The sequence below is a fragment of the Sphaeramia orbicularis genome, chromosome 19 (assembly GCF_902148855.1).
Source record: "Sphaeramia orbicularis chromosome 19, fSphaOr1.1, whole genome shotgun sequence".
Taxonomy (NCBI): Eukaryota; Metazoa; Chordata; class Actinopteri; order Kurtiformes; family Apogonidae; genus Sphaeramia; species Sphaeramia orbicularis.
In genome coordinates, this window is record NC_043975.1 from 20,363,331 (window position 1) to 20,376,731 (window position 13,401).

The 13,401-nt window shown below is 38.0% G+C and overlaps 1 long non-coding RNA gene across 1 annotated transcript in view; it reads right to left on the bottom strand.

Annotated features, from left to right (window-relative positions):
- Positions 1–219: 219 nt before the first annotated feature.
- Positions 220–13,401, bottom strand: part of LOC115410042 (uncharacterized) — a 77,984-nt gene continuing 64,802 nt past the window's right edge. Inside the window, exon 4 of the long non-coding RNA XR_003934043.1 lies at positions 220–309. This is a non-coding gene — a long non-coding RNA (uncharacterized LOC115410042). The remainder of the gene's footprint in view (positions 310–13,401) is intronic.

Consider the following 13,401-nt stretch of genomic DNA (forward strand, 5'->3'; position numbering starts at 1 on the left):
CTAACACAAAACCACAAATGAACACACATGGGCCTATGTACATCTACGTGGAAATTAATTGGCCTGTTGCAGCAATCACACTTTTCCAGGCACCTTAGAGCTGGAAAGTCATTTCAGGTAACTTCCATCAACATTATGCGCTCCTCTGTCTCCTTCCACACTCTGTTTTCTTAACACATGCATGAATGAACACATGGACCCAGCAGACACTCACCACCTCCCCAAATCCAGACACTACTCAGAGTTCACATGGACTCCAATGTGAGGTTCCTCCAGGGGGGGAACTGCTGTGTGTTGTGCCTACAAAAGCTGGACAGAGAAGGCAATTGAGACATGACAACTTCAAGCTGTAACTGAGCCAGGCCATGAAAACTCAGAAATATGTACCAAACAGCTAGTATCTCATCAAAAACCGACAGCATGCAACAATAAATTAAAATTTTTGTTTCTCTTCCTGTAATGATGTGAGATGTACATCTAAGACAAAGATATCACAGATAATGAACAAGCATAGTAGGTCTTTGAGTGAAATATTGTGTTTATTGTGTGTTTAATATAAGTCTTTATTACCTTCACAGTGATACGCAGTTAAAATATTAAGATGTTAATTCCACTTAATGTGATGTTTCTTCACATCATATTAAAGTTCAGTATGTAAGGTTTGTGTGAGCTTTTGTGTTTAAATTAAGTTTGTGTTGGAGTTCAGTTGTTTATTGACATTAGATAAATTAATTTCTAAACTAAATTCAACATTGCTAATGTTGCACACTTGTCGCATGCTGCTAGTAGTTAAATCTGGTTTAATGCATCTTTTCTCTTCTCTGAAATTTATATTTTGTTGTCCATGTTCCCTGTTAAATAAACGTAACTTATCTAAACTTACCACTGCTGTAGGCAACATCGACAGTTGTTGGTTTTGAGATGGAGTTACCTAACGCTAGAAAACAAGAAACTTTCTGCAGAAAACAGACTCCAACAGAAACTTTACATAGCCTATTTTACCATCTTTCATTTTAACCTTTCACATTAGCACAGTTTGGCTTCAAAAATGCTTATTTTGATCTTTTAGACTATACTGGTTTTCCTGCTTTTGTATGCAAACTAACAATAATGGTTAATTGACCAAGACAGAAGGAGCAAACTAGGTTACACTGAGTTGGCTGTCAATATTATATACTTACATTGTGTAATATTGTTATTATTTCAAAAGTGTCTATGACCATGTGGTTAAATTGAGCAGTGTTTTATGTAGGCTAACTAGCTCTAAAGTCCATGTTCATGTTCATGTCCTGGTCAGTCTGTTGGTCGATCTCCATTATGTTTATGATGCCTCTCTTACACCTTGATGGACTTTCTCCAAAGGTGCTGAGACCTCTCAAAACAAGTTTTTGGTCATAACTATAGACTGTATATTATTAGTGGACAACTGTATTCATTGGTTTTACAAGTCAGCCTTTTGGAATTAGACATGACCATATTTGGACAAAGGTTGCAGAAGTGGCTCAAGGCATCACAGGTGAGCTAATGCTAACTGCTAGTTTATTAACCCTGCAATGCTGTAAACGTTGTCAAGTGCTGAGTTATAAATTCCTTTTGCAGTAGTGTTATAATAGCACATTAACGGCAACTACACTCAAGTTGTTGTGGTTGTTAAATAAAGAGGTGTCAAAGTTCAACTCCACAGGCAGGTGAGCCTTCATACAAATCTGTTAATCAAAGCCTAAAATGCAGACATTATACATTACAAAGACTATAAATTAATGGGAAAAAATTTAAAGACGGGCCACTAGATCACTTATTAGAAGGTCCAAATAGAACAGAGAGATGTGGAATAACTCTTGGAAAACAAGTTTTTTGTTTTTTTTTTTTTAAGAGATTTTCAGTATACATGTGTTGACCCAGGGCTTTTTGGATCCAACTCCAGCAGCTGTCAGTAGTATTACAGCTTTAAGATACTTATACTTACTTCATTTGGAGCCAAGGTCTTTGCCCTTTGGACGTTACTCAGTAACTCATAAAAAAATGATGACAAGATTTCACACAGATGTGTAAAAGAATTATCATGATGAGATGATGATATTTTATACCCAGAGGGCCAAAAGTCAGCTTCAGTGTGACATCATAAACCCTTTTCACTCCATCATTCAGTAACAACAGGCAATAAGTGCACACAGTCTGTTTCTCATTTTATTCTTGTGGTTTATATCATCATATGGCACAGAAGCTTCCCCTCATACTATTATTCATTGCAGAATAAGCTGAATTTCTTCTTAGAAAACAGATTTGCAAGAAACAATATTACAGCGGCAACTGAATTCCGACATCCTTCAGTTAAAAAAAGTGTCACTTGTGTTTTTGGTAGTGAATGAGAAAACTACATGAACAGATCATGCTGAAATGATTTCTGTTCTCACTGAACATTCAGGACAGAATAATGTATTTAAGCATGACTACATTACGGGTCTAAATTCAGTTTTGATGTCTCATTTCATACAGATTCAATTAGGTTATCAAGCTAGGAATTCTATTAAAAACGGATGCCTCGTTTTGGCATGTGAGCCTCATGCTCACACTGTCTCACAGTCTCCCTGGGGTATTTGGTTTGGTATTTGTCCACATGTCTGTTTGTTGATGGACAGTAGGACTGCATCTGCTGTGGCTTTTGTTTTTGTGAGCTACCCTCGGGAAATGGGTTGATTAGTGCTAAGGGAAGCTGAAAAAGGGCTTGAACAGAAAATAAAATTGTACTTTTCAAATAATGTTGATATACTTGATTTTATGATGCCTGAAGCTCAGTTTTCCTGTTGTGTTTACTGTTGTGATGAGTACATTTAGGGTTATGACTAAGGGACAGCATCTTGGGTTGTCTGGATACTGTGTGTGCTAACAGTGTTGTGAAAAATATATCAATGTGCATTACTCACATCTTTTTTCTGTTCAGCTTCTACTCCATGTCTGTCATGGGTAGCAAAAGCACACACACACACACACACACACACACGAGGAAGCTGTATTTTATTCTTTGTGTTAACCTGGGGTTTCTCGCACCTGCTGTTTCACATGCAGTGAGTACATAATCAGCTGCATGGACTTCTAGCCGGGGAAAACAACCATGAGAATAGAACATCTATTTACAACCTGAGCCCTGCCGTCCAATTAATCACCATGCAGCCAACAGGCCTACTAAAATTAAAAGAGCAACCACAGCTGCCACAGCAAATACAGAGAGAGAGAGGTTAAGGAGGAAGAGGAGACAGGGAAAGTCAAGAGGGAACTCAGTGTAGTATGTGTTATTTTCTTAAAAACATTGCATTTTAGGGCAGTGGAGTCAAGTCAACTTCATTTATAAAGCACTTTAAAAACAACACATTTGGCTAAAGTGCTGTCCACAGACATAAAAACAAATAAAACACATTAAATAACAGTAGAGGAGGAACACAAGCTGGCAGACGATACACACTGCTGACACATCTGTGACCTTTACCCCTCAGATGAATTCAGTAGAAAAGGGTCAACACAGTCCCATAGTTATTTTTGGATACTGGCAAAGGCACACAGGGACACGCAGTGATGCCCTCCATCTCCCGTAAAGTCGGATACGCTGTCTTTTACATGCATAGCTGGCACATACACACACACACACACACACACATTCGGACACTCATACACATCCAAAGCCCTGAAGCCTGGCATCAACATAGCCCTCAGGGTCCAAACTAATTTGCTCACAATCTAACACAGTAGCTCACTGCAAACTTCTCAGGACAACTGTCTAAATACTCAGCCTGCTACAGGGCACAACTGAGATATAATGAGAAGCTATTTGTTTCTGTAGATGGGTGTATGTAGTGGCACATGTTCATTGCTTATCCTCTTGTTTTGGCTGTTTGCCCGTGAGCTTTAAATTTCTGGAATCAGTGACTGTGAATTAAGTCCTAACTGTCTCACACAGATGGCTTATGGTAGACCACTTACAATTCTTACATGTGCGTTAATATCTTAAGTATAATTATTCTGAATAGCACAGCATAGCATATTTCCTATAGGTCATATTACATATAGATATTCCTAAAGTAGTATTTTTTCCAAAGGCAGCATTTTGCGATGAAGACAGGTGGGATTTACTGATATTATTCATGTTTTAGGAGCGTTCCTCAGACATGTATACAGCACATTCTTTTGGGTTTTTACTGCAGTTTCTGACCCACAGCCTCCTGCTCCTTTACTGTCAGTTCTGTGTGTTGTTAAAAAAAAAACAAAAAAAGTGTCCAAGGTCAGAGATGGATGCACAAAAGCAAAGCTAGTACTGCTGGTAGCAGAAAGAAGAAATATACCGACTTTAAAACATTGCCATAGACCTGGATATCAACAGATTGTGGTAGTCAGCAAATGTTGCAAATGCCAGCCTTTTCTAAGAAGGACGGGGAAGGAATGAAAAAGGGAGGCAGTACTCAAAAATTTTAACACCAGTGGAAAAAGGAAAAAACTCGATACTGACACAATGAAAAAAAAAGGGCACAAGTTCAGCACATTACAAAACAGATTTCAAAACAATTATTCAGAATACTAATGACAAACTCTAGATCCTCTGATCCAGTTCATTCCTTTACTTTCTTCGCTTTCTTGGTAAATTCCACTGGCATTTTCAGGTGAATAATCTCTCAGCTGGCATGTCTGTTTCTGCACATGAACTTTGACACCATGGCAATGTGGCCCTATTGTTTATCTGTTGCTAGGTAACTCACTTCAACAATGATTCTAGGATTCTGGGCATAGCAGCATGATTAGCAATTGGGAGGCTATTGTATTCCAAAATTACTAATACCTCCCAAAATACTGGTCCTATCAACTTGCTGTTTTCACTAGTCTCTTCTTTGACCAAAAATACATAAGTAAGCCAAACTGCAGCAGTCAGCACTTTCTGGATTTTGTGTGATGCCTGAGACACACACACAAACAAAGTCCACTTCCCTTTTATAATATAGACTGAAAAGCTGCACGTACACAAGAGTATTAGTGGAATATTCAGTCATGACATATTTTAATAGCTTTTCTCACAGTCATTTTTGGTGCCACAAAGAGTATTGGTAAACTGTTCTTATAAATGTCTTATATCAGCAACAGAACAGTTGTTCTTTTTTTTTCAATGTTCACAAGTGAACCTTTTACTTCAGTGCTGTAACTACACTGGACAGCAACCATCACTTTTTTTTTTTTTTTTTCTTTGGCAAATGTTATTGTATGTGATGTAACTAAAGCAAACTGGAATAGCAAATGCAGTTACACAGATTATACTGTATGAAATTGTCAAAATAATACTTTTGAACAGCTTGTATGATGCAGTTTTCATTAAATATATCTCAAAATATCAAACTGAAAAAGAGGAGTATGTGGAAAATAAAGTATGACATATGATATGTATCAGCTGTAACATTCTGACCACTGACAAGTGATGTGGCAATACTTTGATTATATTGTGACAATGGATGTATGAGGGAAACAGTGAACATTTAGTCTTCAAAGATGATGTGTTGGAAGCAGCAAAATGGGCAGTGGAAGGATCAGAGTGACTTTGCCAAAGGCTGAATAGTGATGGCTATAACACTGGGTCAGGCCAGGTCTCCAAAACTGCAGGTCTTGTTAAATATTCCTTCACTGCAGTGGTGGGTTTACACCAAAATAAGCCCACCTGATCTAAACCCACTCCCTGCTTAATGATATGAACACTGGCAGGGGCTGCTGCAATGAGATACTCAACATTATTACTCTTTTATTGCAACTGCTGTGCTATTATTATTACCCCACCCTCTGAAGGGGAGGCAAGGGGTATTGTTTTAAGTTTAGTTTGTTTGTTTGCTTGTAAACACTTTAGCAGCAAAACTATTGGTTGAATTCATACTAAATTGGGTTTATAGATTGCCAGTGACCCAGAGTAGATGTGGTTACATTTTGGGAAAAGTAGATCAAAGTTCACGTTTTTTATGAATTTTTAATTTTAATGGGCAAAATTTCAAATAGCTATAAAAACATCAACTGTAACTAAATTTCCTTAAAACTTTGCAGAGATATAGAGATTAATTTTAGACATTATTTTGCAAAATATCTAAGTGATAGCTTGTTTTGTTTTGTTTTGTTGAATTTTTAACTCTTGTTCTTTACCCAATTAATGGACGGGATTTCAATTGTCTATAAAAGCATCCATTTTGTTTCAATTTCCTTCAAACTTGGCACATAGTATATAATTTTTATATTTAACAAATATTGAATATGGATGAAAGAGTTGATCAATGCCAAAATAAGCTACAATACATGCGAGGGGTGGGGTTTGCTGTGCCTGGCACCACTTGTTATATTGTCATATATGATGTTAATCCTAATATTTACGTCAATACATGAAACTCTCGTAATTTCCAATAAGTTTCATAGTTTGTATGCACACTATATTTAATGAACATATTTACATGTGGGACAAAAAAGATCTCAAGCATAAAAGTGGTGTGTAGAATGACTAAAAATGAAGTAAATGGTGGAAAAAAAGATCAGAATAGAAAGCAGAACAGAGGAGTAAGTAGAGACAGATATGACCTGTGGGCGTCTCACAGTGTGTCTAACTGTCACGTCTCAGTTTGTTTACTGCTGCTGCCCTGGGCTTTTTGTCCCAGCTAAAGTAACTTCTTCCCCAGGATCCTGTATCCTCATCCTCGACTGCTGAGCGAGAACACATTTGCATAATCCTTGTGAATGCATCCCTGTAAAGATCCTTGGTAATCATCACTGCCGCATAGGTATCAGTTTCCATATGAAATTGTTGCAGAAAGCTGAGCATCACAGGATGGCGGCACAAAGAGGTAAACAAGCCCTCTATGAAACCTATAGACTGACAGCGCACTGTAAAAAATACCGGAACTTCATCATGCAGTTCTGTACTATGCGGTTTTAAGATCTGCTTAGTGAAGCTGCAGTTGTAATGACTGTGGGAGAACCTGAGCGGCGGATGCGTTCATTTCTTGGAAGAAAAATTATGCCTGGCTTTTGATTAAATGACACATTCAATTGGATATTTTTTGCAGTGGATTCTGTCAAGGGATGGTAAGGTGTGAGTGGAAACACTGACCCAATCAACCTGAGCCAGTGAGCCCAGTGTCTGCTGACCTCCTCGTCTCTGGTTTCCCTCCTGTTCACTTGAAACCAGCTGTCAGTCACTACATAGACACACACAGACGCATGAATGAAGCCCATATGTTCTACTGCCGGGGAAGAGGCCGCTCTTATTCATTCCACTTGGACTGTAACCTCTACCTCCGTCACATCCTCATTCCTCCAAAACAACAGATCATCTTACTTTTTGTTTTTCTGGCCCATATTATTCTTTATCGCTGCTTGATATGGCTGTCACAGGCTGGAGAGGCAGAGGTAGGGACTGAAATATAAGCTCTTGAATGCAAAAAAAAAAAAAAAAAAATTGAAGTCCTCGATATTTGCATGTCAAGATGGTAATCTTGCTGAGATCAGTTGACGAAAAGTGAGCAGATACAGAGGCAGTACTTCGTGCTTCAGCTCATTTTGCCTGCTGGTTGTGTGGTGAACTTCTGACCTGTCATTGCAAAAATACATCAATACATTTCACTCACTATAAGCTATTGGTTAATGCCCTAATGCTCATCCTGTGCATCAGTTTGTCAGTTTCTGCTTCAAACACTCATCGAACGGAACTTGAAGAAGTATTTAGTTACAGTATTGTTTAACATGAAAATAACAGAACTTTCTGAAACAGTGCTTTCTAACAGGCATATATACATTTATTTAAAAAGGAGAAGAAACTCCAGCTGCAATCACAGAATGAGAACACTATCGATTTACAAAAGTTTACATGTATCCAATATATTTGTTTATTTAGAATCCTCATTAGTTTAATCTACATAAGAAATAGATATATACACAAAACCCTGCATGGCTGATATACAAATCATGTAAACTCTGTATGTATGTGGGTAAAGCCCCATATCTTACTATTAAATTATCTGAGAATATTGGAATATGCTGATTACAATAGGACTTAGGAATAGGAAATTAATCACCGTCAGGAAGATAGGCAAATATTTTTAAATGTTCTTGTAATTATCTAGAACATTTGATGTCTTAAAAAATATAATGTAAATTATGTCTTTTATTACATATTAAAGAGAACACATTTATGATCTAAGGACTGCTTCTGGGGTGTCCTATTACAAAATGTATTAGGGTAACGAATTGTTGATTTTAATAACTGTTTGTAATAAACTAATTGATTGAGTGATTGATTGATACACAAAATACATCTATAGTGGCATTAGTACATTAAATGTGCATCAGAATTGCTATACTCCATATTTATACATCATAAAAATCATCAATCTACATGGAAAAACAATCAGTATAATTCAGCTCATGTAGTGCAAAGGAGAAAATAGTACAAAACTATTACACACCTGTATGGGTTTCACATTAACATTAATCTGGGCTATGACTATATAACCAGAAAACTGGGTACTATTGTAATCTACTGTTATGTCACAGGTTTTGGTACACAGTTGCTTTTCACTCTCAATTGTGTAGTAGAACAATGTGACCTTACCAGAGGAAATTCTTTGCTCTCCGTTGAGTCAATAGAGACCTGAGCAAAGCTTTTTGGAGCTCCTTCTAACCGAGTAACCCAGAACCAGTCTGGTAACCCTGTTTGGTATAAATATCATTTTCAGATGTTTGTTTTAGATACAGAAGGCCTCCCTGCTGAGCAGTATTCCACATAATCTTATCCCAAATGTAAGGCCTGATTGGACTGAACATGAAAATCTGTAAAACTAACATCAGACTCAGAATCAGAAGAATCAGAATCATGTTTATTGCCATGTAAGTAAAAGTAAATAAAATAAAATAAAATAAAACAAATCAAGTGGCGCCAGGCACAACAAACCCAACCTTTGCACATATTGTAGTTTATTTTGGCATCGATCCAGCTGATGTCATCATGTCTATGCGAGTGCTGATGTCAGCATATCAGTTGCCTCTATATATGTGCCAAGTTTGAAGTAAATTCAAAACAAAATTGATGTATTTTTATAGACATTTGAAATTTCACCCATTGTAAGTAAATGGGAAGGAAAAAAAAGGATTTTAAAAAATCATTCAAAATTGTAACTTTGACCTACTTTTCCCAAAATGGAACCACATCTATTCTGGGTCACCGAAAATCTATAAACCCAATTTGGTATGAATTCAACCAATAGTTTTGCTGCTACAGACATGTGAAATTTTGTCCATTATAAGTAAATAAAAAAAAAATAAATAAAAAAAAGATTTTAAAAAATTTATTTAAAATTTGAACTTTGACCTACTGTTACCACATCTATTCTGGGTCACTGGCAATCTATAAACCCAATTTGGTATGAAGTCAACCAATAGTTTTGCTGCTAGAGTGTTAAAAAACAAAGAAACAACCAAACCAAAAACAATACCCCTTGCCTCCCTTTCGGGGGGTGGGGTAATAAAATAAACAAGATAGAAAATAAACAAGTAAGATAGAGTTATAGTGGACTATCAAATTTTTCAAAATGCTGTGCTATGGTAAAAATTTTTTGGTCCTTCGTTGTTGTGTCTAGTCAGGATCATGCTTTATGTTACTCTCCCTGTTGCTGGTATTTAACAATGAAATGTTAAAGTATGTGATATATCTGCCTTAACATATCATAACAGAAAGTTACATAGGCAACAAAACTCAAACCATAACAGCTGACTGGAAAAGAGAATGGGTAATGGTTTTGCTGTATGAGGTATGCAGGAGTCTTTGCCCCAGAAGAAAAAAAATGGAAGTGGACTTTAATCAAACATTAAAATGAAAGGTTTATGACAAGCATTATAATCTGACAAGTGTGACCCTGCACACAGTTCCTTAACTGCTGTGTTCATACTCCCCAGTCGTCTTTAGCACACACCACCACTGGTTATTACTGTGGGTCCCCATGCGTTTAACGTTGCACTGAAGCCTTACATTTGCTTATTGCATTCTACAAAGTGATCACATTTCATTCCACAGTAGTATTTGATGTCATTACACCTACTGCATAAATGGAGATGAAAAATTAGCAGAGAGAACACAGCTCTTGATTGCAGGTTAGCAGTAAGTAGTGAAGTGTGTGAGTAGTTTACTCCAGGCTGAGGTCAGCAGAAGGACTGAATTAGGAGCGGTGAGAGGCTGAACAGGGCTAATTGGGAGTGACAGGGCCTGGTCAGTGTCTTAGGGCCCGGCTTACTGCAGCAACACAACAAGCCACCGCATTTCACCTTACCTTACAGGACAGGACATCTAACTCACATTCTTGTTGTCTGAGAGATTTGCCTGTTTTGCAAAATGTTGTGACCTCAACTGTCAAAAGCATTGCCTGATGACAGTCTACCTGCAGGAGTAAATATGCAGTACAGTGTTAAGTCAACATCATAAGATAGTGATCAATACTGGAGGTTGTTTTTTTTTTGTTTGCTGCTAGTCTTCATGAATCACAGGCTTTAATTCTCTATTTTTGTACCATCCATTAAGTGAGTCATAGCTCTACTCAGGTTCAGGCTTTTGAGGAGGACCTTTAGCTTCCTCCATTAAACCTTAGCAAATTGCTGATAGATTCTAATACTTTAATGGTTGGTTCTGTTCATTCGTTTCCAACCATCAATGTATTTTCATGTCTGATTTAGAGTCACAGTGGCATTAGGAAAGGTTGATGGAAATATAGGGTTTGTAAAACTCAATTTCATAAAGGTTTTTACATTTTCTGGAGGCGATTTGTGCCTTTTTTCAAATAGGCAATGCACTAAAATAAATAGATGATAAAATGTTCTAAATAAGCTCTGTCACAGGAAGTATTTAACTTACTGCATCTTTTGGGATATTTCGAAAAGCGTGGAAGCATGACAAATCCTTCTTGGATAGCATCCATGAAAGAAATCAGTACAGTCAATGTAAAGGTTAAATATGCAGTATTCTGTGAAGACTGTGTTGCACTCAGAGCAGGTTGTTTGGTGACGTTAACTGACTTAATTTCAAAGCTAATGGGGGCTGGTGATGTACACTGTGGCCACTTTAGAGGAGCAGAAGAGAGACACTTCTGCTAATGATTTTTACGGAAAACTCGACCTGAGTCCTCTACATAGAAATCAGTCCACAGGCTGTTATCATGGATGTGGGCAACCGAAAAGAGTCATTAGCTCAGAAATTGAGTCATCAACATTGTAGAAGACTGTTATATTCCCAGAACAGAACAGCCCTGTTCCAAATGTCACCTCTGTATGCAAGCCATTCTTATATGTCCTATAAAGACCCAAACATCCACCATCTACCAAAATCATCTACTGATATTAACTGTTTAATCCCTGTTGATCCACTAATCCATATAAATAATTGGTGTATAATACAGTTTGTCATCTTTTCATGGTCATCAGATATGACCCATTTGGACGTTCAGAGGCTCCATAGTGAATGTGGAAACACCGTCATCTTCTACAACATTGATTCACCAGTAAAACCCATGGAGTTGGATCAATGACAGTGGATGGACACAGTTGGTTTAAGTTCAGTTAATGATAGATTTTGCTAAAAAAAAAAAAAAAAAAAAAAGTCACTTTTTCTTCAGTTTTCTCTATTTTTGACTTTAATCTGAGCTTTTATGAACATCTACATCAACAGTGAATTAAATAAAGGAAAAAACCTGATTTTCACTTAAAAATGCAAAATACAGAGCATACTATCAGAGTAAATAGTGAGTAAATCACTTAAGGATTGAAAGTACTTTTTCTTCAGTTTTCTCCATTTTTGATATAATAATCCTTAACTTTACTCTGAGCTTTTATGAACATCTGTATAATTAGTAAATTAAATGTTGGAAAATACCAGATTTTCACTGGAAAAAGCACAAAATACAGAAGATAATATAACAATAAATGGTGATAAACCACTTATGGAAGGTTAAATATAGAGAAAAATTAATTTGGGAACTACCACAAGTGTCACACCGGGTCCTTATGGGATATTGAACATTTCAACACATCTCGTGCATTTTCTACTGCTATTTCTCACAAATTAAAGAATAGTATGACACATCAATTCCCATGCATTGCAGATCCACTACTTCCACTACATAGACACTATCTGACACAGTTTAGTCACTCAGAGCATTTCACAAATGTTATCATGTTTAGTGACATATATACACATTCTTATTTCTTTCAAGTGGAACAGCCATGAGTAGCTTTAAACTTTAAAGGTCCCGTATTATGCTATTTTTCAGTCACGTCATATAGGTCTCAGAAGCCCAAAAACATAGTATTTAAGTTTGTTCGCCCCAAAATCATCCTTTGTTCGGAGTTTCAGCGGTCGAAAAAGTCCCTCTCACTGCCCTCCTCAAAACAGGCTGTTTCTGGGCCTGCTTCCGGGTATGCAAATGAACGCATCTGTCCACGCCCACTCCCCCTCCCCTCTCTGGGAGAGGACGCGGCTTACGCTAGCGGTACTACGCGCTAATGTTGACTGAAGCCATGGCTCTCTCGTCTACAATACACATGTCTCAGACAGAACGTCTTTCCAAACACTGGCTTTCTTTGCCTTGAGGCGTGATTGAGCCCCGACGGAAAACGGCGGTGTTATGTCGGGTTCATGGACCTGACACGGAAAGACGCCTGCCACCACTAATGCAGGCACCTGCTAACAAGCTTGATGCTAACTCTACTGATGCCAACCACAAAAGGCCCGTGTTCAAAGGAGTTCTGTTGAATGTCTCTGGATATTATCAGCTCTTGCATGTTAACGGGGACGCAAACGTTAGCAGCAGTAACCGAGCTATGTTAGCTGCCATGCTACCGTTAAACGTACACATCAACACCCACCAGCTTATCCGTAATGTAGGGTTATGCAGTAAAGATACAAACAAATGATCAGAACTTACATCTCCCACACTTGTACTTGGGTCACGAAGCGTTGGTACTGCGTCCTTCTTGATTCGGAGTCTTTGTGCTAAGCCGGAGCTGTATGGGCCCATGTTCGAAAAACACTCCTCCGTGAAATGCCGGGCACACACATACAAGCGTTTGGGAATGTTGTTTGGTCCATGACCATCACAGATAGAATCCAGACACTTTTTACGGAGAGGCTCGGAAGTGGGGAGCAAAAATAAACTATGGTGTTGGTGTGTGCAGCCAACAACACCACAACTTGCGTGTCTCGCCTTCGCCATGTTTGTTGTCCAAGAGGTACTATGCCAGGGCGGGGCTCGCTTTGCCAGGGTGGGGGCACAGTCAGGGGGAGGAGTTAAATCCGCTTATGTCGTCATAAACGGAGCCAACTCAAACTCGCTCGTTTGAGCAGGCATTTTCACAAAC